This window comes from Triturus cristatus, chromosome 4_1 (assembly GCF_964204655.1).
Source record: "Triturus cristatus chromosome 4_1, aTriCri1.1, whole genome shotgun sequence".
Taxonomy (NCBI): domain Eukaryota; kingdom Metazoa; phylum Chordata; class Amphibia; order Caudata; family Salamandridae; genus Triturus; species Triturus cristatus.
This window is the reverse complement of record NC_140585.1, coordinates 118724379-118752285: the sequence shown is the minus strand read 5'-3', so window position 1 is coordinate 118752285 and position 27907 is coordinate 118724379. Positions and strand designations below refer to the sequence as shown.

Here is a 27907-nt window from a genome sequence, read left to right as displayed (position 1 = left end):
GATTGATTAAAATAAATACCTATCTATCGATCTGTCTATCTATCTTTCTATCTATCTATGTATATGTATATATATATATATATATATATATACAATCAGCTCACTTTACCATTTGCAGCTTATAACCACTTACCACCAGGGGTCCTTACTAACAAAAAGCATCCACTCCACTTCTAAATCTAGCCCCTAGAGTTGAGCAGAAGCATAAGATTCCCCACTGCTTCATTCCATTTTCCATTAGATTATAGATGTAAATTGTTTTTGATGGTATGGTCTGTGCAGATTGAAATATTCAGAGCATATTCTGACTTTTAGTTAACACATCTGTAAGCAATTTGGCCATCACTGAATTCAACGTTTATCTCAATCGTAATAGACAAGGATAATGACAAATATAGTTTACAATGTTATTAAGTACATCATTTTATTTAATTGTGTGAATAAAAGGAATCGTCTCCCCGTCGGGGAATTGAACCCCGGTCTCCCGCGTGACAGGCGGGGATACTGACCACTATACTAACGAGGACATATTGGCTTCAGTTCAACAGTGCTCACCTCCATGAGGTTAGGGCATGCCCTCAATCAATTCACAGTATTGTAATAGGCAGCTTTGCTTCTTTTGGTTAGGAGAAGCAATCTTTTTTCATAAATGATTACAAATCAGAAATTTCTAGCCAAAAGTAATCTGCTTTAATAAGAAATGATTGATTAAAATAAATACCTATCTATCGATCTGTCTATCTATCTTTCTATCTATCTATGTATATATATATATATATATATATATATATATATATACAATCAGCTCACTTTACCATTTGCAGCTTATAACCATTTACCACCAGGGGTCACTACTAACAAAAAGCATCCACTCCACTTCTAAATCTAGCCCCTAGAGTTGAGCAGAAGCATAAGATTCCCCACTGCTTCATTCCATTTCCATTAGATTATAGATGTAAATTGTTTTTGATGGTATGGTCTGTGCAGATTGAAATATTCAGAGCATATTCTGACTTTTAGTTAACACATCTGTAAGCAATTTGGCCATCACTGAATTCAACGTTTATCTCAATCGTAATAGAGAAGGATAATGACAAATATAGTTTACAATGTTATTAAGTACATCATTTTATTTAATTGTGTGAATAAAAGGAATCGTCTCCCCGTCGGGGAATTGAACCCCGGTCTCCCGCGTGACAGGCGGGGATACTGACCACTATACTAACGAGGACATATTGGCTTCAGTTCAACAGTGCTCACCTCCATGAGGTTAGGGCATGCCCTCAATCAATTCACAGTATTGTAATAGGCAGCTTTGCTTCTTTTGGTTAGGAGAAGCAATCTTTTTTCATAAATGATTACAAATCAGAAATTCCTAGCCAAAAGTAATCTGCTTTAATAAGAAATGATTGATTAAAATAAATACCTATCTATCGATCTGTCTATCTATCTTTCTATCTATCTATGTATATGTATATATATATATATATATATACAATCAGCTCACTTTACCATTTGCAGCTTATAACCACTTACCACCAGGGGTCACTACTAACAAAAAGCATCCACTCCACTTCTAAATCTAGCCCCTAGAGTTGAGCAGAAGCATAAGATTCCCCACTGCTTCATTCCATTTTCCATTAGATTATAGATGTAAATTGTTTTTGATGGTATGGTCTGTGCAGATTGAAATATTCAGAGCATATTCTGACTTTTAGTTAACACATCTGTAAGCAATTTGGCCATCACTGAATTCAACGTTTATCTCAATCGTAATAGACAAGGATAATGACAAATATAGTTTACAATGTTATTAAGTACATCATTTTATTTAATTGTGTGAATAAAAGGAGTCGTCTGCCCGTCGGGGAATTGAACCCCGGTCTCCCGCGTGACAGGCGGGGATACTGACCACTATACTAACGAGGACATATTGGCTTCAGTTTAACAGTGCTCACCTCCATGAGGTTAGGGCATGCCCTCAATCAATTCACAGTATTGTAATAGGCAGCTTTGCTTCCTTTGGTTAGGAGAAGCAATCTTTTTTCATAAATGATTACAAATCAGAAATTCCTAGCCAAAAATAATCTGCTTTAATAAGAAATGATTGATTAAAATAAATACCTATCTATCGATCTGTCTATCTATCTTTCTATCTATCTATCTATGTGTATGTATATATATATATATATATATATATATATATATATATATACAATCAGCTCACTTTACCATTTGCAGCTTATAACCACTTACCACCAGGGGTCACTACTAACAAAAAGCATCCACTCCACTTCTAAATCTAGCCCCTAGAGTTGAGCAGAAGCATAAGATTCCCCACTGCTTCATTCCATTTTCCATTAGATTATAGATGTAAATTGTTTTTGATGGTATGGTCTGTGCAGATTGAAATATTCAGAGCATATTCTGACTTTTAGTTAACACATCTGTAAGCAATTTGGCCATCACTGAATTCAACGTTTATCTCAATCGTAATAGACAAGGATAATGACAAATATAGTTTACAATGTTATTAAGTACATCATTTTATTTAATTGTGTGAATAAAAGGAGTCGTCTCCCCGTCGGGGAATTGAACCCCGGTCTCCCGCGTGACAGGCGGGGATACTGACCACTATACTAACGAGGACATATTGGCTTCAGTTCAACAGTGCTCACCTCCATGAGGTTAGGGCATGCCCTCAATCAATTCACAGTATTGTAATAGGCAGCTTTGCTTCCTTTGGTTAGGAGAAGCAATCTTTTTTCATAAATGATTACAAATCAGAAATTCCTAGCCAAAAATAATCTGCTTTAATAAGAAATGATTGATTAAAATAAATACCTATATATCGATCTGTCTATCTATCTTTCTATCTATCTATGTATATGTATATATATATATATATATATATACAATCAGCTCACTTTACCATTTGCAGCTTATAACCACTTACCACCAGGGGTCACTACTAACAAAAAGCATCCACTCCACTTCTAAATCTAGCCCCTAGAGTTGAGCAGAAGCATAAGATTCCCCACTGCTTCATTCCATTTTCCATTAGATTATAGATGTAAATTGTTTTTGATGGTATGGTCTGTGCAGATTGAAATATTCAGAGCATATTCTGACTTTTAGTTAACACATCTGTAAGCAATTTGGCCATCACTGAATTCAACGTTTATCTCAATCGTAATAGACAAGGATAATGACAAATATAGTTTACAATGTTATTAAGTACATCATTTTATTTAATTGTGTGAATAAAAGGAATCGTCTCCCCGTCGGGGAATTGAACCCCGGTCTCCCGCGTGACAGGCGGGGATACTGACCACTATACTAACGAGGACATATTGGCTTCAGTTTAACAGTGCTCACCTCCATGAGGTTAGGGCATGCCCTCAATCAATTCACAGTATTGTAATAGGCAGCTTTGCTTCCTTTGGTTAGGAGAAGCAATCTTTTTTCATAAATGATTACAAATCAGAAATTCCTAGCCAAAAATAATCTGCTTTAATAAGAAATGATTGATTAAAATAAATACCTATCTATCGATCTGTCTATCTATCTTTCTATCTATCTATGTATATGTATATATATATATATATATATATACAATCAGCTCACTTTACCATTTGCAGCTTATAACCACTTACCACCAGGGGTCCTTACTAACAAAAAGCATCCACTCCACTTCTAAATCTAGCCCCTAGAGTTGAGCAGAAGCATAAGATTCCCCACTGCTTCATTCCATTTTCCATTAGATTATAGATGTAAATTGTTTTTGATGGTATGGTCTGTGCAGATTGAAATATTCAGAGCATATTCTGACTTTTAGTTAACACATCTGTAAGCAATTTGGCCATCACTGAATTCAACGTTTATCTCAATCGTAATAGACAAGGATAATGACAAATATAGTTTACAATGTTATTAAGTACATCATTTTATTTAATTGTGTGAATAAAAGGAGTCGTCTCCCCGTCGGGGAATTGAACCCCGGTCTCCCGCGTGACAGGCGGGGATACTGACCACTATACTAACGAGGACATATTGGCTTCAGTTCAACAGTGCTCACCTCCATGAGGTTAGGGCATGCCCTCAATCAATTCACAGTATTGTAATAGGCAGCTTTGCTTCCTTTGGTTAGGAGAAGCAATCTTTTTTCATAAATGATTACAAATCAGAAATTCCTAGCCAAAAATAATCTGCTTTAATAAGAAATGATTGATTAAAATAAATACCTATCTATCGATCTGTCTATCTATCTTTCTATCTATCTATGCTTATGTATATATATATATATATATATATATATATATATATATATATATATACAATCAGCTCACTTTACCATTTGCAGCTTATAACCACTTACCACCAGGGGTCACTACTAACAAAAAGCATCCACTCCACTTCTAAATCTAGCCCCTAGAGTTGAGCAGAAGCATAAGATTCCCCACTGCTTCATTCCATTTTCCATTAGATTATAGATGTAAATTGTTTTTGATGGTATGGTCTGTGCAGATTGAAATATTCAGAGCATATTCTGACTTTTAGTTAACACATCTGTAAGCAATTTGGCCATCACTGAATTCAACGTTTATCTCAATCGTAATAGACAAGGATAATGACAAATATAGTTTACAATGTTATTAAGTACATCATTTTATTTAATTGTGTGAATAAAAGGAGTCGTCTCCCCGTCGGGGAATTGAACCCCGGTCTCCCGCGTGACAGGCGGGGATACTGACCACTATACTAACGAGGACATATTGGCTTCAGTTCAACAGTGCTCACCTCCATGAGGTTAGGGCATGCCCTCAATCAATTCACAGTATTGTAATAGGCAGCTTTGCTTCCTTTGGTTAGGAGAAGCAATCTTTTTTCATAAATGATTACAAATCAGAAATTCCTAGCCAAAAATAATCTGCTTTAATAAGAAATGATTGATTAAAATAAATACCTATCTATCGATCTGTCTATCTATCTTTCTATCTATCTATGTATATGTATATATATATATATATATATATACAATCAGCTCACTTTACCATTTGCAGCTTATAACCACTTACCACCAGGGGTCACTACTAACAAAAAGCATCCACTCCACTTCTAAATCTAGCCCCTAGAGTTGAGCAGAAGCATAAGATTCCCCACTGCTTCATTCCATTTTCCATTAGATTATAGATGTAAATTGTTTTTGATGGTATGGTCTGTGCAGATTGAAATATTCAGAGCATATTCTGACTTTTAGTTAACACATCTGTAAGCAATTTGGCCATCACTGAATTCAACGTTTATCTCAATCGTAATAGACAAGGATAATGACAAATATAGTTTACAATGTTATTAAGTACATCATTTTATTTAATTGTGTGAATAAAAGGAATCGTCTCCCCGTCGGGGAATTAAACCCCGGTCTCCCGCGTGACAGGCGGGGATACTGACCACTACACTAACGAGGACATATTGGCTTCAGTTTAACAGTGCTCACCTCCATGAGGTTAGGGCATGCCCTCAATCAATTCACAGTATTGTAATAGGCAGCTTTGCTTCCTTTGGTTAGGAGAAGCAATCTTTTTTCATAAATGATTACAAATCAGAAATTCCTAGCCAAAAATAATCTGCTTTAATAAGAAATGATTGATTAAAATAAATACCTATCTATCGATCTGTCTATCTATCTTTCTATCTATCTATGCATATGTATATATATATATATATATATATATATATATACAATCAGCTCACTTTACCATTTGCAGCTTATAACCATTTACCACCAGGGGTCACTACTAACAAAAAGCATCCACTCCACTTCTAAATCTAGCCCCTAGAGTTGAGCAGAAGCATAAGATTCCCCACTGCTTCATTCCATTTTCCATTAGATTATAGATGTAAATTGTTTTTGATGGTATGGTGTGTACAGATTGAAATATTCAGAGCATATTCTGACTTTTAGTTAACACATCTGTAAGCAATTTGGCCATCACTGAATTCAACGTTTATCTCAATCGTAATAGATAAGGATAATGACAAATATAGTTTACAATGTTATTAAGTACATCATTTTATTTAATTGTGTGAATAAAAGGAATCGTCTCCCCGTCGGGGAATTGAACCCCAGTCTCCCGCGTGACAGGCGGGGATACTGACCACTATACTAACGAGGACATATTGGCTTCAGTTCAACAATGCTCACCTCCATGAGGTTAGGGCATGCCCTCAATCAATTCACAGTATTGTAATAGGCAGCTTTGCTTCCTTTGGTTAGGAGAAGCAATCTTTTTTCATAAATGATTACAAATCAGAAATTCCTAGCCAAAAATAATCTGCTTTAATAAGAAATGATTGATTAAAATAAATACCTATCTATCGATCTGTCTATCTATCTTTCTATCTATCTATGTATATGTATATATATATATATATATATATACAATCAGCTCACTTTACCATTTGCAGCTTATAACCACTTACCACCAGGGGTCCTTACTAACAAAAAGCATCCACTCCACTTCTAAATCTAGCCCCTAGAGTTGAGCAGAAGCATAAGATTCCCCACTGCTTCATTCCATTTTCCATTAGATTATAGATGTAAATTGTTTTTGATGGTATGGTCTGTGCAGATTGAAATATTCAGAGCATATTCTGACTTTTAGTTAACACATCTGTAAGCAATTTGGCCATCACTGAATTCAACGTTTATCTCAATCGTAATAGACAAGGATAATGACAAATATAGTTTACAATGTTATTAAGTACATCATTTTATTTAATTGTGTGAATAAAAGGAATCGTCTCCCCGTCGGGGAATTGAACCCCAGTCTCCCGGGTGACAGGCGGGGATACTGACCACTATACTAACGAGGACATATTGGCTTCAGTTTAACAGTGCTCACCTCCATGAGGTTAGGGCATGCCCTCAATCAATTCACAGTATTGTAATAGGCAGCTTTGCTTCCTTTGGTTAGGAGAAGCAATCTTTTTTCATAAATGATTACAAATCAGAAATTCCTAGCCAAAAATAATCTGCTTTAATAAGAAATGATTGATTAAAATAAATACCTATCTATCGATCTGTCTATCTATCTTTCTATCTATCTATGCATATGTATATATATATATATATATATATATATATATATATACAATCAGCTCACTTTACCATTTGCAGCTTATAACCATTTACCACCAGGGGTCACTACTAACAAAAAGCATCCACTCCACTTCTAAATCTAGCCCCTAGAGTTGAGCAGAAGCATAAGATTCCCCACTGCTTCATTCCATTTTCCATTAGATTATAGATGTAAATTGTTTTTGATGGTATGGTGTGTACAGATTGAAATATTCAGAGCATATTCTGACTTTTAGTTAACACATCTGTAAGCAATTTGGCCATCACTGAATTCAACGTTTATCTCAATCGTAATAGATAAGGATAATGACAAATATAGTTTACAATGTTATTAAGTACATCATTTTATTTAATTGTGTGAATAAAAGGAATCGTCTCCCCGTCGGGGAATTGAACCCCAGTCTCCCGCGTGACAGGCGGGGATACTGACCACTATACTAACGAGGACATATTGGCTTCAGTTCAACAGTGCTCACCTCCATGAGGTTAGGGCATGCCCTCAATCAATTCACAGTATTGTAATAGGCAGCTTTGCTTCCTTTGGTTAGGAGAAGCAATCTTTTTTCATAAATGATTACAAATCAGAAATTCCTAGCCAAAAATAATCTGCTTTAATAAGAAATGATTGATTAAAATAAATACCTATCTATCGATCTGTCTATCTATCTTTCTATCTATCTATGTATATGTATATATATATATATATATATATACAATCAGCTCACTTTACCATTTGCAGCTTATAACCACTTACCACCAGGGGTCCTTACTAACAAAAAGCATCCACTCCACTTCTAAATCTAGCCCCTAGAGTTGAGCAGAAGCATAAGATTCCCCACTGCTTCATTCCATTTTCCATTAGATTATAGATGTAAATTGTTTTTGATGGTATGGTCTGTGCAGATTGAAATATTCAGAGCATATTCTGACTTTTAGTTAACACATCTGTAAGCAATTTGGCCATCACTGAATTCAACGTTTATCTCAATCGTAATAGACAAGGATAATGACAAATATAGTTTACAATGTTATTAAGTACATCATTTTATTTAATTGTGTGAATAAAAGGAGTCGTCTCCCCGTCGGGGAATTGAACCCCGGTCTCCCGCGTGACAGGCGGGGATACTGACCACTATACTAACGAGGACATATTGGCTTCAGTTCAACAGTGCTCACCTCCATGAGGTTAGGGCATGCCCTCAATCAATTCACAGTATTGTAATAGGCAGCTTTGCTTCCTTTGGTTAGGAGAAGCAATCTTTTTTCATAAATGATTACAAATCAGAAATTCCTAGCCAAAAATAATCTGCTTTAATAAGAAATGATTGATTAAAATAAATACCTATATATCGATCTGTCTATCTATCTTTCTATCTATCTATGTATATGTATATATATATATATATATATATATATATACAATCAGCTCACTTTACCATTTGCAGCTTATAACCACTTACCACCAGGGGTCACTACTAACAAAAAGCATCCACTCCACTTCTAAATCTAGCCCCTAGAGTTGAGCAGAAGCATAAGATTCCCCACTGCTTCATTCCATTTTCCATTAGATTATAGATGTAAATTGTTTTTGATGGTATGGTCTGTGCAGATTGAAATATTCAGAGCATATTCTGACTTTTAGTTAACACATCTGTAAGCAATTTGGCCATCACTGAATTCAACGTTTATCTCAATCGTAATAGACAAGGATAATGACAAATATAGTTTACAATGTTATTAAGTACATCATTTTATTTAATTGTGTGAATAAAAGGAATCGTCTCCCCGTCGGGGAATTGAACCCCGGTCTCCCGCGTGACAGGCGGGGATACTGACCACTATACTAACGAGGACATATTGGCTTCAGTTTAACAGTGCTCACCTCCATGAGGTTAGGGCATGCCCTCAATCAATTCACAGTATTGTAATAGGCAGCTTTGCTTCCTTTGGTTAGGAGAAGCAATCTTTTTTCATAAATGATTACAAATCAGAAATTCCTAGCCAAAAATAATCTGCTTTAATAAGAAATGATTGATTAAAATAAATACCTATATATCGATCTGTCTATCTATCTTTCTATCTATCTATGTATATGTATATATATATATATATATATATATATATACAATCAGCTCACTTTACCATTTGCAGCTTATAACCACTTACCACCAGGGGTCACTACTAACAAAAAGCATCCACTCCACTTCTAAATCTAGCCCCTAGAGTTGAGCAGAAGCATAAGATTCCCCACTGCTTTATTCCATTTTCCATTAGATTATAGATGTAAATTGTTTTTGATGGTATGGTCTGTGCAGATTGAAATATTCAGAGCATATTCTGACTTTTAGTTAACACATCTGTAAGCAATTTGGCCATCACTGAATTCAACGTTTATCTCAATCGTAATAGACAAGGATAATGACAAATATAGTTTACAATGTTATTAAGTACATCATTTTATTTAATTGTGTGCATAAAAGGAATCGTCTCCCCGTCGGGGAATTGAACCCCGGTCTCTCGCGTGACAGGCGGGGATACTGACCACTATACTAACGAGGACATATTGGCTTCAGTTCAACAGTGCTCACCTCCATGAGGTTAGGGCATGCCCTCAATCAATTCACAGTATTGTAATAGGCAGCTTTGCTTCCTTTGGTTAGGAGAAGCAATCTTTTTTCATAAATGATTACAAATCAGAAATTCCTAGCCAAAAATAATCTGCTTTAATAAGAAATGATTGATTAAAATAAATACCTATATATCGATCTGTCTATCTATCTTTCTATCTATCTATGTATATGTATATATATATATATATATATACAATCAGCTCACTTTACCATTTGCAGCTTATAACCACTTACCACCAGGGGTCACTACTAACAAAAAGCATCCACTCCACTTCTAAATCTAGCCCCTAGAGTTGAGCAGAAGCATAAGATTCCCCACTGCTTCATTCCATTTTCCATTAGATTATAGATGTAAATTGTTTTTGATGGTATGGTCTGTGCAGATTGAAATATTCAGAGCATATTCTGACTTTTAGTTAACACATCTGTAAGCAATTTGGCCATCACTGAATTCAACGTTTATCTCAATCGTAATAGACAAGGATAATGACAAATATAGTTTACAATGTTATTAAGTACATCATTTTATTTAATTGTGTGAATAAAAGGAATCGTCTCCCCGTCGGGGAATTAAACCCCGGTCTCCCGCGTGACAGGCGGGGATACTGACCACTACACTAACGAGGACATATTGGCTTCAGTTTAACAGTGCTCACCTCCATGAGGTTAGGGCATGCCCTCAATCAATTCACAGTATTGTAATAGGCAGCTTTGCTTCCTTTGGTTAGGAGAAGCAATCTTTTTTCATAAATGATTACAAATCAGAAATTCCTAGCCAAAAATAATCTGCTTTAATAAGAAATGATTGATTAAAATAAATACCTATCTATCGATCTGTCTATCTATCTTTCTATCTATCTATGCATATGTATATATATATATATATATATATATATATATACAATCAGCTCACTTTACCATTTGCAGCTTATAACCATTTACCACCAGGGGTCACTACTAACAAAAAGCATCCACTCCACTTCTAAATCTAGCCCCTAGAGTTGAGCAGAAGCATAAGATTCCCCACTGCTTCATTCCATTTTCCATTAGATTATAGATGTAAATTGTTTTTGATGGTATGGTGTGTACAGATTGAAATATTCAGAGCATATTCTGACTTTTAGTTAACACATCTGTAAGCAATTTGGCCATCACTGAATTCAACGTTTATCTCAATCGTAATAGATAAGGATAATGACAAATATAGTTTACAATGTTATTAAGTACATCATTTTATTTAATTGTGTGAATAAAAGGAATCGTCTCCCCGTCGGGGAATTGAACCCCAGTCTCCCGCGTGACAGGCGGGGATACTGACCACTATACTAACGAGGACATATTGGCTTCAGTTCAACAATGCTCACCTCCATGAGGTTAGGGCATGCCCTCAATCAATTCACAGTATTGTAATAGGCAGCTTTGCTTCCTTTGGTTAGGAGAAGCAATCTTTTTTCATAAATGATTACAAATCAGAAATTCCTAGCCAAAAATAATCTGCTTTAATAAGAAATGATTGATTAAAATAAATACCTATCTATCGATCTGTCTATCTATCTTTCTATCTATCTATGTATATGTATATATATATATATATATATATACAATCAGCTCACTTTACCATTTGCAGCTTATAACCACTTACCACCAGGGGTCCTTACTAACAAAAAGCATCCACTCCACTTCTAAATCTAGCCCCTAGAGTTGAGCAGAAGCATAAGATTCCCCACTGCTTCATTCCATTTTCCATTAGATTATAGATGTAAATTGTTTTTGATGGTATGGTCTGTGCAGATTGAAATATTCAGAGCATATTCTGACTTTTAGTTAACACATCTGTAAGCAATTTGGCCATCACTGAATTCAACGTTTATCTCAATCGTAATAGACAAGGATAATGACAAATATAGTTTACAATGTTATTAAGTACATCATTTTATTTAATTGTGTGAATAAAAGGAATCGTCTCCCCGTCGGGGAATTGAACCCCAGTCTCCCGGGTGACAGGCGGGGATACTGACCACTATACTAACGAGGACATATTGGCTTCAGTTTAACAGTGCTCACCTCCATGAGGTTAGGGCATGCCCTCAATCAATTCACAGTATTGTAATAGGCAGCTTTGCTTCCTTTGGTTAGGAGAAGCAATCTTTTTTCATAAATGATTACAAATCAGAAATTCCTAGCCAAAAATAATCTGCTTTAATAAGAAATGATTGATTAAAATAAATACCTATCTATCGATCTGTCTATCTATCTTTCTATCTATCTATGCATATGTATATATATATATATATATATATATATATATATACAATCAGCTCACTTTACCATTTGCAGCTTATAACCATTTACCACCAGGGGTCACTACTAACAAAAAGCATCCACTCCACTTCTAAATCTAGCCCCTAGAGTTGAGCAGAAGCATAAGATTCCCCACTGCTTCATTCCATTTTCCATTAGATTATAGATGTAAATTGTTTTTGATGGTATGGTGTGTACAGATTGAAATATTCAGAGCATATTCTGACTTTTAGTTAACACATCTGTAAGCAATTTGGCCATCACTGAATTCAACGTTTATCTCAATCGTAATAGATAAGGATAATGACAAATATAGTTTACAATGTTATTAAGTACATCATTTTATTTAATTGTGTGAATAAAAGGAATCGTCTCCCCGTCGGGGAATTGAACCCCAGTCTCCCGCGTGACAGGCGGGGATACTGACCACTATACTAACGAGGACATATTGGCTTCAGTTCAACAGTGCTCACCTCCATGAGGTTAGGGCATGCCCTCAATCAATTCACAGTATTGTAATAGGCAGCTTTGCTTCCTTTGGTTAGGAGAAGCAATCTTTTTTCATAAATGATTACAAATCAGAAATTCCTAGCCAAAAATAATCTGCTTTAATAAGAAATGATTGATTAAAATAAATACCTATCTATCGATCTGTCTATCTATCTTTCTATCTATCTATGTATATGTATATATATATATATATATATATACAATCAGCTCACTTTACCATTTGCAGCTTATAACCACTTACCACCAGGGGTCCTTACTAACAAAAAGCATCCACTCCACTTCTAAATCTAGCCCCTAGAGTTGAGCAGAAGCATAAGATTCCCCACTGCTTCATTCCATTTTCCATTAGATTATAGATGTAAATTGTTTTTGATGGTATGGTCTGTGCAGATTGAAATATTCAGAGCATATTCTGACTTTTAGTTAACACATCTGTAAGCAATTTGGCCATCACTGAATTCAACGTTTATCTCAATCGTAATAGACAAGGATAATGACAAATATAGTTTACAATGTTATTAAGTACATCATTTTATTTAATTGTGTGAATAAAAGGAGTCGTCTCCCCGTCGGGGAATTGAACCCCGGTCTCCCGCGTGACAGGCGGGGATACTGACCACTATACTAACGAGGACATATTGGCTTCAGTTCAACAGTGCTCACCTCCATGAGGTTAGGGCATGCCCTCAATCAATTCACAGTATTGTAATAGGCAGCTTTGCTTCCTTTGGTTAGGAGAAGCAATCTTTTTTCATAAATGATTACAAATCAGAAATTCCTAGCCAAAAATAATCTGCTTTAATAAGAAATGATTGATTAAAATAAATACCTATATATCGATCTGTCTATCTATCTTTCTATCTATCTATGTATATGTATATATATATATATATATATATATATATACAATCAGCTCACTTTACCATTTGCAGCTTATAACCACTTACCACCAGGGGTCACTACTAACAAAAAGCATCCACTCCACTTCTAAATCTAGCCCCTAGAGTTGAGCAGAAGCATAAGATTCCCCACTGCTTCATTCCATTTTCCATTAGATTATAGATGTAAATTGTTTTTGATGGTATGGTCTGTGCAGATTGAAATATTCAGAGCATATTCTGACTTTTAGTTAACACATCTGTAAGCAATTTGGCCATCACTGAATTCAACGTTTATCTCAATCGTAATAGACAAGGATAATGACAAATATAGTTTACAATGTTATTAAGTACATCATTTTATTTAATTGTGTGAATAAAAGGAATCGTCTCCCCGTCGGGGAATTGAACCCCGGTCTCCCGCGTGACAGGCGGGGATACTGACCACTATACTAACGAGGACATATTGGCTTCAGTTTAACAGTGCTCACCTCCATGAGGTTAGGGCATGCCCTCAATCAATTCACAGTATTGTAATAGGCAGCTTTGCTTCCTTTGGTTAGGAGAAGCAATCTTTTTTCATAAATGATTACAAATCAGAAATTCCTAGCCAAAAATAATCTGCTTTAATAAGAAATGATTGATTAAAATAAATACCTATATATCGATCTGTCTATCTATCTTTCTATCTATCTATGTATATGTATATATATATATATATATATATATATATACAATCAGCTCACTTTACCATTTGCAGCTTATAACCACTTACCACCAGGGGTCACTACTAACAAAAAGCATCCACTCCACTTCTAAATCTAGCCCCTAGAGTTGAGCAGAAGCATAAGATTCCCCACTGCTTTATTCCATTTTCCATTAGATTATAGATGTAAATTGTTTTTGATGGTATGGTCTGTGCAGATTGAAATATTCAGAGCATATTCTGACTTTTAGTTAACACATCTGTAAGCAATTTGGCCATCACTGAATTCAACGTTTATCTCAATCGTAATAGACAAGGATAATGACAAATATAGTTTACAATGTTATTAAGTACATCATTTTATTTAATTGTGTGCATAAAAGGAATCGTCTCCCCGTCGGGGAATTGAACCCCGGTCTCTCGCGTGACAGGCGGGGATACTGACCACTATACTAACGAGGACATATTGGCTTCAGTTCAACAGTGCTCACCTCCATGAGGTTAGGGCATGCCCTCAATCAATTCACAGTATTGTAATAGGCAGCTTTGCTTCCTTTGGTTAGGAGAAGCAATCTTTTTTCATAAATGATTACAAATCAGAAATTCCTAGCCAAAAATAATCTGCTTTAATAAGAAATGATTGATTAAAATAAATACCTATATATCGATCTGTCTATCTATCTTTCTATCTATCTATGTATATGTATATATATATATATATATATACAATCAGCTCACTTTACCATTTGCAGCTTATAACCACTTACCACCAGGGGTCACTACTAACAAAAAGCATCCACTCCACTTCTAAATCTAGCCCCTAGAGTTGAGCAGAAGCATAAGATTCCCCACTGCTTCATTCCATTTTCCATTAGATTATAGATGTAAATTGTTTTTGATGGTATGGTCTGTGCAGATTGAAATATTCAGAGCATATTCTGACTTTTAGTTAACACATCTGTAAGCAATTTGGCCATCACTGAATTCAACGTTTATCTCAATCGTAATAGACAAGGATAATGACAAATATAGTTTACAATGTTATTAAGTACATCATTTTATTTAATTGTGTGCATAAAAGGAATCGTCTCCCCGTCGGGGAATTGAACCCCGGTCTCTCGCGTGACAGGCGGGGATACTGACCACTATACTAACGAGGACATATTGGCTTCAGTTCAACAGTGCTCACCTCCATGAGGTTAGGGCATGCCCTCAATCAATTCACAGTATTGTAATAGGCAGCTTTGCTTCCTTTGGTTAGGAGAAGCAATCTTTTTTCATAAATGATTACAAATCAGAAATTCCTAGCCAAAAATAATCTGCTTTAATAAGAAATGATTGATTAAAATAAATACCTATATATCGATCTGTCTATCTATCTTTCTATCTATCTATGTATATGTATATATATATATATATATATATACAATCAGCTCACTTTACCATTTGCAGCTTATAACCACTTACCACCAGGGGTCACTACTAACAAAAAGCATCCACTCCACTTCTAAATCTAGCCCCTAGAGTTGAGCAGAAGCATAAGATTCCCCACTGCTTCATTCCATTTTCCATTAGATTATAGATGTAAATTGTTTTTGATGGTATGGTCTGTGCAGATTGAAATATTCAGAGCATATTCTGACTTTTAGTTAACACATCTGTAAGCAATTTGGCCATCACTGAATTCAACGTTTATCTCAATCGTAATAGACAAGGATAATGACAAATATAGTTTACAATGTTATTAAGTACATCATTTTATTTAATTGTGTGAATAAAAGGAATCGTCTCCCCGTCGGGGAATTGAACCCCGGTCTCCCGCGTGACAGGCGGGGATACTGACCACTATACTAACGAGGACATATTGGCTTCAGTTTAACAGTGCTCACCTCCATGAGGTTAGGGCATGCCCTCAATCAATTCACAGTATTGTAATAGGCAGCTTTGCTTCCTTTGGTTAGGAGAAGCAATCTTTTTTCATAAATGATTACAAATCAGAAATTCCTAGCCAAAAATAATCTGCTTTAATAAGAAATGATTGATTAAAATAAATACCTATCTATCGATCTGCCTATCTATCTTTCTATCTATCTATGCATATGTATATATATATATATATATATATATATATATACAATCAGCTCACTTTACCATTTGCAGCTTATAACCATTTACCACCAGGGGTCACTACTAACAAAAAGCATCCACTCCACTTCTAAATCTAGCCCCTAGAGTTGAGCAGAAGCATAAGATTCCCCACTGCTTCATTCCATTTTCCATTAGATTATAGATGTAAATTGTTTTTGATGGTATGGTGTGTACAGATTGAAATATTCAGAGCATATTCTGACTTTTAGTTAACACATCTGTAAGCAATTTGGCCATCACTGAATTCAACGTTTATCTCAATCGTAATAGATAAGGATAATGACAAATATAGTTTACAATGTTATTAAGTACATCATTTTATTTAATTGTGTGAATAAAAGGAATCGTCTCCCCGTCGGGGAATTGAACCCCAGTCTCCCGCGTGACAGGCGGGGATACTGACCACTATACTAACGAGGACATATTGGCTTCAGTTCAACAATGCTCACCTCCATGAGGTTAGGGCATGCCCTCAATCAATTCACAGTATTGTAATAGGCAGCTTTGCTTCCTTTGGTTAGGAGAAGCAATCTTTTTTCATAAATGATTACAAATCAGAAATTCCTAGCCAAAAATAATCTGCTTTAATAAGAAATGATTGATTAAAATAAATACCTATCTATCGATCTGTCTATCTATCTTTCTATCTATCTATGTATATGTATATATATATATATATATATATACAATCAGCTCACTTTACCATTTGCAGCTTATAACCACTTACCACCAGGGGTCCTTACTAACAAAAAGCATCCACTCCACTTCTAAATCTAGCCCCTAGAGTTGAGCAGAAGCATAAGATTCCCCACTGCTTCATTCCATTTTCCATTAGATTATAGATGTAAATTGTTTTTGATGGTATGGTCTGTGCAGATTGAAATATTCAGAGCATATTCTGACTTTTAGTTAACACATCTGTAAGCAATTTGGCCATCACTGAATTCAACGTTTATCTCAATCGTAATAGACAAGGATAATGACAAATATAGTTTACAATGTTATTAAGTACATCATTTTATTTAATTGTGTGAATAAAAGGAATCGTCTCCCCGTCGGGGAATTGAACCCCGGTCTCCCGCGTGACAGGCGGGGATACTGACCACTATACTAACGAGGACATATTGGCTTCAGTTTAACAGTGCTCACCTCCATGAGGTTAGGGCATGCCCTCAATCAATTCACAGTATTGTAATAGGCAGCTTTGCTTCCTTTGGTTAGGAGAAGCAATCTTTTTTCATAAATGATTACAAATCAGAAATTCCTAGCCAAAAATAATCTGCTTTAATAAGAAATGATTGATTAAAATAAATACCTATCTATCGATCTGTCTATCTATCTTTCTATCTATCTATGCATATGTATATATATATATATATATATATATATATACAATCAGCTCACTTTACCATTTGCAGCTTATAACCACTTACCACCAGGGGTCACTACTAACAAAAAGCATCCACTCCACTTCTAAATCTAGCCCCTAGAGTTGAGCAGAAGCATAAGATTCCCCACTGCTTCATTCCATTTTCCATTAGATTATAGATGTAAATTGTTTTTGATGGTATGGTCTGTGCAGATTGAAATATTCAGAGCATATTCTGACTTTTAGTTAACACATCTGTAAGCAATTTGGCCATCACTGAATTCAACGTTTATCTCAATCGTAATAGACAAGGATAATGACAAATATAGTTTACAATGTTATTAAGTACATCATTTTATTTAATTGTGTGAATAAAAGGAATCGTCTCCCCGTCGGGGAATTGAACCCCGGTCTCCCGCGTGACAGGCGGGGATAGTGACCACTATACTAACGAGGACATATTGGCTTCAGTTTAACAGTGCTCACCTCCATGAGGTTAGGGCATGCCCTCAATCAATTCACAGTATTGTAATAGGCAGCTTTGCTTCCTTTGGTTAGGAGAAGCAATCTTTTTTCATAAATGATTACAAATCAGAAATTCCTAGCCAAAAATAATCTGCTTTAATAAGAAATGATTGATTAAAATAAATACCTATATATCGATCTGTCTATCTATCTTTCTATCTATCTATGTATATGTATATATATATATATATATATATATATATATACAATCAGCTCACTTTACCATTTGCAGCTTATAACCACTTACCACCAGGGGTCACTACTAACAAAAAGCATCCACTCCACTTCTAAATCTAGCCCCTAGAGTTGAGCAGAAGCATAAGATTCCCCACTGCTTTATTCCATTTTCCATTAGATTATAGATGTAAATTGTTTTTGATGGTATGGTCTGTGCAGATTGAAATATTCAGAGCATATTCTGACTTTTAGTTAACACATCTGTAAGCAATTTGGCCATCACTGAATTCAACGTTTATCTCAATCGTAATAGACAAGGATAATGACAAATATAGTTTACAATGTTATTAAGTACATCATTTTATTTAATTGTGTGCATAAAAGGAATCGTCTCCCCGTCGGGGAATTGAACCCCGGTCTCTCGCGTGACAGGCGGGGATACTGACCACTATACTAACGAGGACATATTGGCTTCAGTTCAACAGTGCTCACCTCCATGAGGTTAGGGCATGCCCTCAATCAATTCACAGTATTGTAATAGGCAGCTTTGCTTCCTTTGGTTAGGAGAAGCAATCTTTTTTCATAAATGATTACAAATCAGAAATTCCTAGCCAAAAATAATCTGCTTTAATAAGAAATGATTGATTAAAATAAATACCTATATATCGATCTGTCTATCTATCTTTCTATCTATCTATGTATATGTATATATATATATATATATATACAATCAGCTCACTTTACCATTTGCAGCTTATAACCACTTACCACCAGGGGTCCTTACTAACAAAAAGCATCCACTCCACTTCTAAATCTAGCCCCTAGAGTTGAGCAGAAGCATAAGATTCCCCACTGCTTCATTCCATTTTCCATTAGATTATAGATGTAAATTGTTTTTGATGGTATGGTCTGTGCAGATTGAAATATTCAGAGCATATTCTGACTTTTAGTTAACACATCTGTAAGCAATTTGGCCATAACTGAATTCAACGTTTATCTCAATCGTAATAGACAAGGATAATGACAAATATAGTTTACAATGTTATTAAGTACATCATTTTATTTAATTGTGTGAATAAAAGGAATCGTCTCCCCGTCGGGGAATTGAACCCCGGTCTCCCGCGTGACAGGCGGGGATACTGACCACTATACTAACGAGGACATATTGGCTTCAGTTTAACAGTGCTCACCTCCATGAGGTTAGGGCATGCCCTCAATCAATTCACAGTATTGTAATAGGCAGCTTTGCTTCCTTTGGTTAGGAGAAGCAATCTTTTTTCATAAATGATTACAAATCAGAAATTCCTAGCCAAAAATAATCTGCTTTAATAAGAAATGATTGATTAAAATAAATACCTATCTATCGATCTGTCTATCTATCTTTCTATCTATCTATGCATATGTATATATATATATATATATATATATATATACAATCAGCTCACTTTACCATTTGCAGCTTATAACCACTTACCACCAGGGGTCACTACTAACAAAAAGCATCCACTCCACTTCTAAATCTAGCCCCTAGAGTTGAGCAGAAGCATAAGATTCCCCACTGCTTCATTCCATTTTCCATTAGATTATAGATGTAAATTGTTTTTGATGGTATGGTCTGTGCAGATTGAAATATTCAGAGCATATTCTGACTTTTAGTTAACACATCTGTAAGCAATTTGGCCATCACTGAATTCAACGTTTATCTCAATCGTAATAGACAAGGATAATGACAAATATAGTTTACAATGTTATTAAGTACATCATTTTATTTAATTGTGTGAATAAAAGGAATCGTCTCCCCGTCGGGGAATTGAACCCCGGTCTCCCGCGTGACAGGCGGGGATACTGACCACTATACTAACGAGGACATATTGGCTTCAGTTTAACAGTGCTCACCTCCATGAGGTTAGGGCATGCCCTCAATCAATTCACAGTATTGTAATAGGCAGCTTTGCTTCCTTTGGTTAGGAGAAGCAATCTTTTTTCATAAATGATTACAAATCAGAAATTCCTAGCCAAAAATAATCTGCTTTAATAAGAAATGATTGATTAAAATAAATACCTATATATCGATCTGTCTATCTATCTTTCTATCTATCTATGTATATGTATATATATATATATATATATATATATATATACAATCAGCTCACTTTACCATTTGCAGCTTATAACCACTTACCACCAGGGGTCACTACTAACAAAAAGCATCCACTCCACTTCTAAATCTAGCCCCTAGAGTTGAGCAGAAGCATAAGATTCCCCACTGCTTTATTCCATTTTCCATTAGATTATAGATGTAAATTGTTTTTGATGGTATGGTCTGTGCAGATTGAAATATTCAGAGCATATTCTGACTTTTAGTTAACACATCTGTAAGCAATTTGGCCATCACTGAATTCAACGTTTATCTCAATCGTAATAGACAAGGATAATGACAAATATAGTTTACAATGTTATTAAGTACATCATTTTATTTAATTGTGTGCATAAAAGGAATCGTCTCCCCGTCGGGGAATTGAACCCCGGTCTCTCGCGTGACAGGCGGGGATACTGACCACTATACTAACGAGGACATATTGGCTTCAGTTCAACAGTGCTCACCTCCATGAGGTTAGGGCATGCCCTCAATCAATTCACAGTATTGTAATAGGCAGCTTTGCTTCCTTTGGTTAGGAGAAGCAATCTTTTTTCATAAATGATTACAAATCAGAAATTCCTAGCCAAAAATAATCTGCTTTAATAAGAAATGATTGATTAAAATAAATACCTATATATCGATCTGTCTATCTATCTTTCTATCTATCTATGTATATGTATATATATATATATATATATACAATCAGCTCACTTTACCATTTGCAGCTTATAACCACTTACCACCAGGGGTCACTACTAACAAAAAGCATCCACTCCACTTCTAAATCTAGCCCCTAGAGTTGAGCAGAAGCATAAGATTCCCCACTGCTTCATTCCATTTTCCATTAGATTATAGATGTAAATTGTTTTTGATGGTATGGTCTGTGCAGATTGAAATATTCAGAGCATATTCTGACTTTTAGTTAACACATCTGTAAGCAATTTGGCCATCACTGAATTCAACGTTTATCTCAATCGTAATAGACAAGGATAATGACAAATATAGTTTACAATGTTATTAAGTACATCATTTTATTTAATTGTGTGCATAAAAGGAATCGTCTCCCCGTCGGGGAATTGAACCCCGGTCTCTCGCGTGACAGGCGGGGATACTGACCACTATACTAACGAGGACATATTGGCTTCAGTTCAACAGTGCTCACCTCCATGAGGTTAGGGCATGCCCTCAATCAATTCACAGTATTGTAATAGGCAGCTTTGCTTCCTTTGGTTAGGAGAAGCAATCTTTTTTCATAAATGATTACAAATCAGAAATTCCTAGCCAAAAATAATCTGCTTTAATAAGAAATGATTGATTAAAATAAATACCTATATATCGATCTGTCTATCTATCTTTCTATCTATCTATGTATATGTATATATATATATATATATATATACAATCAGCTCACTTTACCATTTGCAGCTTATAACCACTTACCACCAGGGGTCACTACTAACAAAAAGCATCCACTCCACTTCTAAATCTAGCCCCTAGAGTTGAGCAGAAGCATAAGATTCCCCACTGCTTCATTCCATTTTCCATTAGATTATAGATGTAAATTGTTTTTGATGGTATGGTCTGTGCAGATTGAAATATTCAGAGCATATTCTGACTTTTAGTTAACACATCTGTAAGCAATTTGGCCATCACTGAATTCAACGTTTATCTCAATCGTAATAGACAAGGATAATGACAAATATAGTTTACAATGTTATTAAGTACATCATTTTATTTAATTGTGTGAATAAAAGGAATCGTCTCCCCGTCGGGGAATTGAACCCCGGTCTCCCGCTTGACAGGCGGGGATACTGACCACTATACTAACGAGGACATATTGGCTTCAGTTTAACAGTGCTCACCTCCATGAGGTTAGGGCATGCCCTCAATCAATTCACAGTATTGTAATAGGCAGCTTTGCTTCCTTTGGTTAGGAGAAGCAATCTTTTTTCATAAATGATTACAAATCAGAAATTCCTAGCCAAAAATAATCTGCTTTAATAAGAAATGATTGATTAAAATAAATACCTATCTATCGATCTGTCTATCTATCTTTCTATCTATCTATGCATATGTATATATATATATATATATATATATATATATACAATCAGCTCACTTTACCATTTGCAGCTTATAACCATTTACCACCAGGGGTCACTACTAACAAAAAGCATCCACTCCACTTCTAAATCTAGCCCCTAGAGTTGAGCAGAAGCATAAGATTCCCCACTGCTTCATTCCATTTTCCATTAGATTATAGATGTAAATTGTTTTTGATGGTATGGTGTGTACAGATTGAAATATTCAGAGCATATTCTGACTTTTAGTTAACACATCTGTAAGCAATTTGGCCATCACTGAATTCAACGTTTATCTCAATCGTAATAGAAAAGGATAATGACAAATATAGTTTACAATGTTATTAAGTACATCATTTTATTTAATTGTGTGAATAAAAGGAATCGTCTCCCCGTCGGGGAATTGAACCCCAGTCTCCCGCGTGACAGGCGGGGATACTGACCACTATACTAACGAGGACATATTGGCTTCAGTTCAACAGTGCTCACCTCCATGAGGTTAGGGCATGCCCTCAATCAATTCACAGTATTGTAATAGGCAGCTTTGCTTCCTTTGGTTAGGAGAAGCAATCTTTTTTCATAAATGATTACAAATCAGAAATTCCTAGCCAAAAATAATCTGCTTTAATAAGAAATGATTGATTAAAATAAATACCTATCTATCGATCTGTCTATCTATCTTTCTATCTATCTATGTATATGTATATATATATATATATATATATACAATCAGCTCACTTTACCATTTGCAGCTTATAACCACTTACCACCAGGGGTCCTTACTAACAAAAAGCATCCACTCCACTTCTAAATCTAGCCCCTAGAGTTGAGCAGAAGCATAAGATTCCCCACTGCTTCATTCCATTTTCCATTAGATTATAGATGTAAATTGTTTTTGATGGTATGGTCTGTGCAGATTGAAATATTCAGAGCATATTCTGACTTTTAGTTAACACATCTGTAAGCAATTTGGCCATCACTGAATTCAACGTTTATCTCAATCGTAATAGACAAGGATAATGACAAATATAGTTTACAATGTTATTAAGTACATCATTTTATTTAATTGTGTGAATAAAAGGAATCGTCTCCCCGTCGGGGAATTGAACCCCGGTCTCCCGCGTGACAGGCGGGGATACTGACCACTATACTAACGAGGACATATTGGCTTCAGTTTAACAGTGCTCACCTCCATGAGGTTAGGGCATGCCCTCAATCAATTCACAGTATTGTAATAGGCAGCTTTGCTTCCTTTGGTTAGGAGAAGCAATCTTTTTTCATAAATGATTACAAATCAGAAATTCCTAGCCAAAAATAATCTGCTTTAATAAGAAATGATTGATTAAAATAAATACCTATATATCGATCTGTCTATCTATCTTTCTATCTATCTATGTATATGTATATATATATATATATATATATATATATACAATCAGCTCACTTTACCATTTGCAGCTTATAACCACTTACCACCAGGGGTCACTACTAACAAAAAGCATCCACTCCACTTCTAAATCTAGCCCCTAGAGTTGAGCAGAAGCATAAGATTCCCCACTGCTTTATTCCATTTTCCATTAGATTATAGATGTAAATTGTTTTTGATGGTATGGTCTGTGCAGATTGAAATATTCAGAGCATATTCTGACTTTTAGTTAACACATCTGTAAGCAATTTGGCCATCACTGAATTCAACGTTTATCTCAATCGTAATAGACAAGGATAATGACAAATATAGTTTACAATGTTATTAAGTACATCATTTTATTTAATTGTGTGCATAAAAGGAATCGTCTCCCCGTCGGGGAATTGAACCCCGGTCTCTCGCGTGACAGGCGGGGATACTGACCACTATACTAACGAGGACATATTGGCTTCAGTTCAACAGTGCTCACCTCCATGAGGTTAGGGCATGCCCTCAATCAATTCACAGTATTGTAATAGGCAGCTTTGCTTCCTTTGGTTAGGAGAAGCAATCTTTTTTCATAAATGATTACAAATCAGAAATTCCTAGCCAAAAATAATCTGCTTTAATAAGAAATGATTGATTAAAATAAATACCTATATATCGATCTGTCTATCTATCTTTCTATCTATCTATGTATATGTATATATATATATATATATATACAATCAGCTCACTTTACCATTTGCAGCTTATAACCACTTACCACCAGGGGTCACTACTAACAAAAAGCATCCACTCCACTTCTAAATCTAGCCCCTAGAGTTGAGCAGAAGCATAAGATTCCCCACTGCTTCATTCCATTTTCCATTAGATTATAGATGTAAATTGTTTTTGATGGTATGGTCTGTGCAGATTGAAATATTCAGAGCATATTCTGACTTTTAGTTAACACATCTGTAAGCAATTTGGCCATCACTGAATTCAACGTTTATCTCAATCGTAATAGACAAGGATAATGACAAATATAGTTTACAATGTTATTAAGTACATCATTTTATTTAATTGTGTGCATAAAAGGAATCGTCTCCCCGTCGGGGAATTGAACCCCGGTCTCTCGCGTGACAGGCGGGGATACTGACCACTATACTAACGAGGACATATTGGCTTCAGTTCAACAGTGCTCACCTCCATGAGGTTAGGGCATGCCCTCAATCAATTCACAGTATTGTAATAGGCAGCTTTGCTTCCTTTGGTTAGGAGAAGCAATCTTTTTTCATAAATGATTACAAATCAGAAATTCCTAGCCAAAAATAATCTGCTTTAATAAGAAATGATTGATTAAAATAAATACCTATATATCGATCTGTCTATCTATCTTTCTATCTATCTATGTATATGTATATATATATATATATATATATACAATCAGCTCACTTTACCATTTGCAGCTTATAACCACTTACCACCAGGGGTCACTACTAACAAAAAGCATCCACTCCACTTCTAAATCTAGCCCCTAGAGTTGAGCAGAAGCATAAGATTCCCCACTGCTTCATTCCATTTTCCATTAGATTATAGATGTAAATTGTTTTTGATGGTATGGTCTGTGCAGATTGAAATATTCAGAGCATATTCTGACTTTTAGTTAACACATCTGTAAGCAATTTGGCCATCACTGAATTCAACGTTTATCTCAATCGTAATAGACAAGGATAATGACAAATATAGTTTACAATGTTATTAAGTACATCATTTTATTTAATTGTGTGAATAAAAGGAATCGTCTCCCCGTCGGGGAATTGAACCCCGGTCTCCCGCTTGACAGGCGGGGATACTGACCACTATACTAACGAGGACATATTGGCTTCAGTTTAACAGTGCTCACCTCCATGAGGTTAGGGCATGCCCTCAATCAATTCACAGTATTGTAATAGGCAGCTTTGCTTCCTTTGGTTAGGAGAAGCAATCTTTTTTCATAAATGATTACAAATCAGAAATTCCTAGCCAAAAATAATCTGCTTTAATAAGAAATGATTGATTAAAATAAATACCTATCTATCGATCTGTCTATCTATCTTTCTATCTATCTATGCATATGTATATATATATATATATATATATATATATATATACAATCAGCTCACTTTACCATTTGCAGCTTATAACCATTTACCACCAGGGGTCACTACTAACAAAAAGCATCCACTCCACTTCTAAATCTAGCCCCTAGAGTTGAGCAGAAGCATAAGATTCCCCACTGCTTCATTCCATTTTCCATTAGATTATAGATGTAAATTGTTTTTGATGGTATGGTGTGTACAGATTGAAATATTCAGAGCATATTCTGACTTTTAGTTAACACATCTGTAAGCAATTTGGCCATCACTGAATTCAACGTTTATCTCAATCGTAATAGAAAAGGATAATGACAAATATAGTTTACAATGTTATTAAGTACATCATTTTATTTAATTGTGTGAATAAAAGGAATCGTCTCCCCGTCGGGGAATTGAACCCCAGTCTCCCGCGTGACAGGCGGGGATACTGACCACTATACTAACGAGGACATATTGGCTTCAGTTCAACAGTGCTCACCTCCATGAGGTTAGGGCAAGCCCTCAATCAATTCACAGTATTGTAATAGGCAGCTTTGCTTCCTTTGGTTAGGAGAAGCAATCTTTTTTCATAAATGATTACAAATCAGAAATTCCTAGCCAAAAATAATCTGCTTTAATAAGAAATGATTGATTAAAATAAATACCTATCTATCGATCTGTCTATCTATCTTTCTATCTATCTATGTATATGTATATATATATATATATATATATACAATCAGCTCACTTTACCATTTGCAGCTTATAACCACTTACCACCAGGGGTCCTTACTAACAAAAAGCATCCACTCCACTTCTAAATCTAGCCCCTAGAGTTGAGCAGAAGCATAAGATTCCCCACTGCTTCATTCCATTTTCCATTAGATTATAGATGTAAATTGTTTTTGATGGTATGGTCTGTGCAGATTGAAATATTCAGAGCATATTCTGACTTTTAGTTAACACATCTGTAAGCAATTTGGCCATCACTGAATTCAACGTTTATCTCAATCGTAATAGACAAGGATAATGACAAATATAGTTTACAATGTTATTAAGTACATCATTTTATTTAATTGTGTGAATAAAAGGAATCGTCTCCCCGTCGGGGAATTGAACCCCGGTCTCCCGCGTGACAGGCGGGGATACTGACCACTATACTAACGAGGACATATTGGCTTCAGTTTAACAGTGCTCACCTCCATGAGGTTAGGGCATGCCCTCAATCAATTCACAGTATTGTAATAGGCAGCTTTGCTTCCTTTGGTTAGGAGAAGCAATCTTTTTTCATAAATGATTACAAATCAGAAATTCCTAGCCAAAAATAATCTGCTTTAATAAGAAATGATTGATTAAAATAAATACCTATCTATCGATCTGTCTATCTATCTTTCTATCTATCTATGCATATGTATATATATATATATATATATATATATATATATATACAATCAGCTCACTTTACCATTTGCAGCTTATAACCATTTACCACCAGGGGTCACTACTAACAAAAAGCATCCACTCCACTTCTAAATCTAGCCCCTAGAGTTGAGCAGAAGCATAAGATTCCCCACTGCTTCATTCCATTTTCCATTAGATTATAGATGTAAATTGTTTTTGATGGTATGGTGTGTACAGATTGAAATTTTCAGAGCATATTCTGACTTTTAGTTAACACATCTGTAAGCAATTTGGCCATCACTGAATTCAACGTTTATCTCAATCGTAATAGATAAGGATAATGACAAATATAGTTTACAATGTTATTAAGTACATCATTTTATTTAATTGTGT

General features: G+C 35.2%; 2 non-coding genes across 2 annotated transcripts; both read right to left on the bottom strand.

Moving 5' to 3' along the window:
* Nucleotides 1-22289: 22289 nt before the first annotated feature.
* Nucleotides 22290-22361, bottom strand: TRNAD-GUC (transfer RNA aspartic acid (anticodon GUC)). The gene has a single exon. It is a non-coding gene; the product is annotated as a tRNA-Asp (tRNA).
* Nucleotides 22362-25801: 3440 nt separating this feature from the next.
* Nucleotides 25802-25873, bottom strand: TRNAD-GUC (transfer RNA aspartic acid (anticodon GUC)). The gene has a single exon. It is a non-coding gene; the product is annotated as a tRNA-Asp (tRNA).
* Between the last annotated feature and the right edge of the window lie 2034 nt (nt 25874-27907).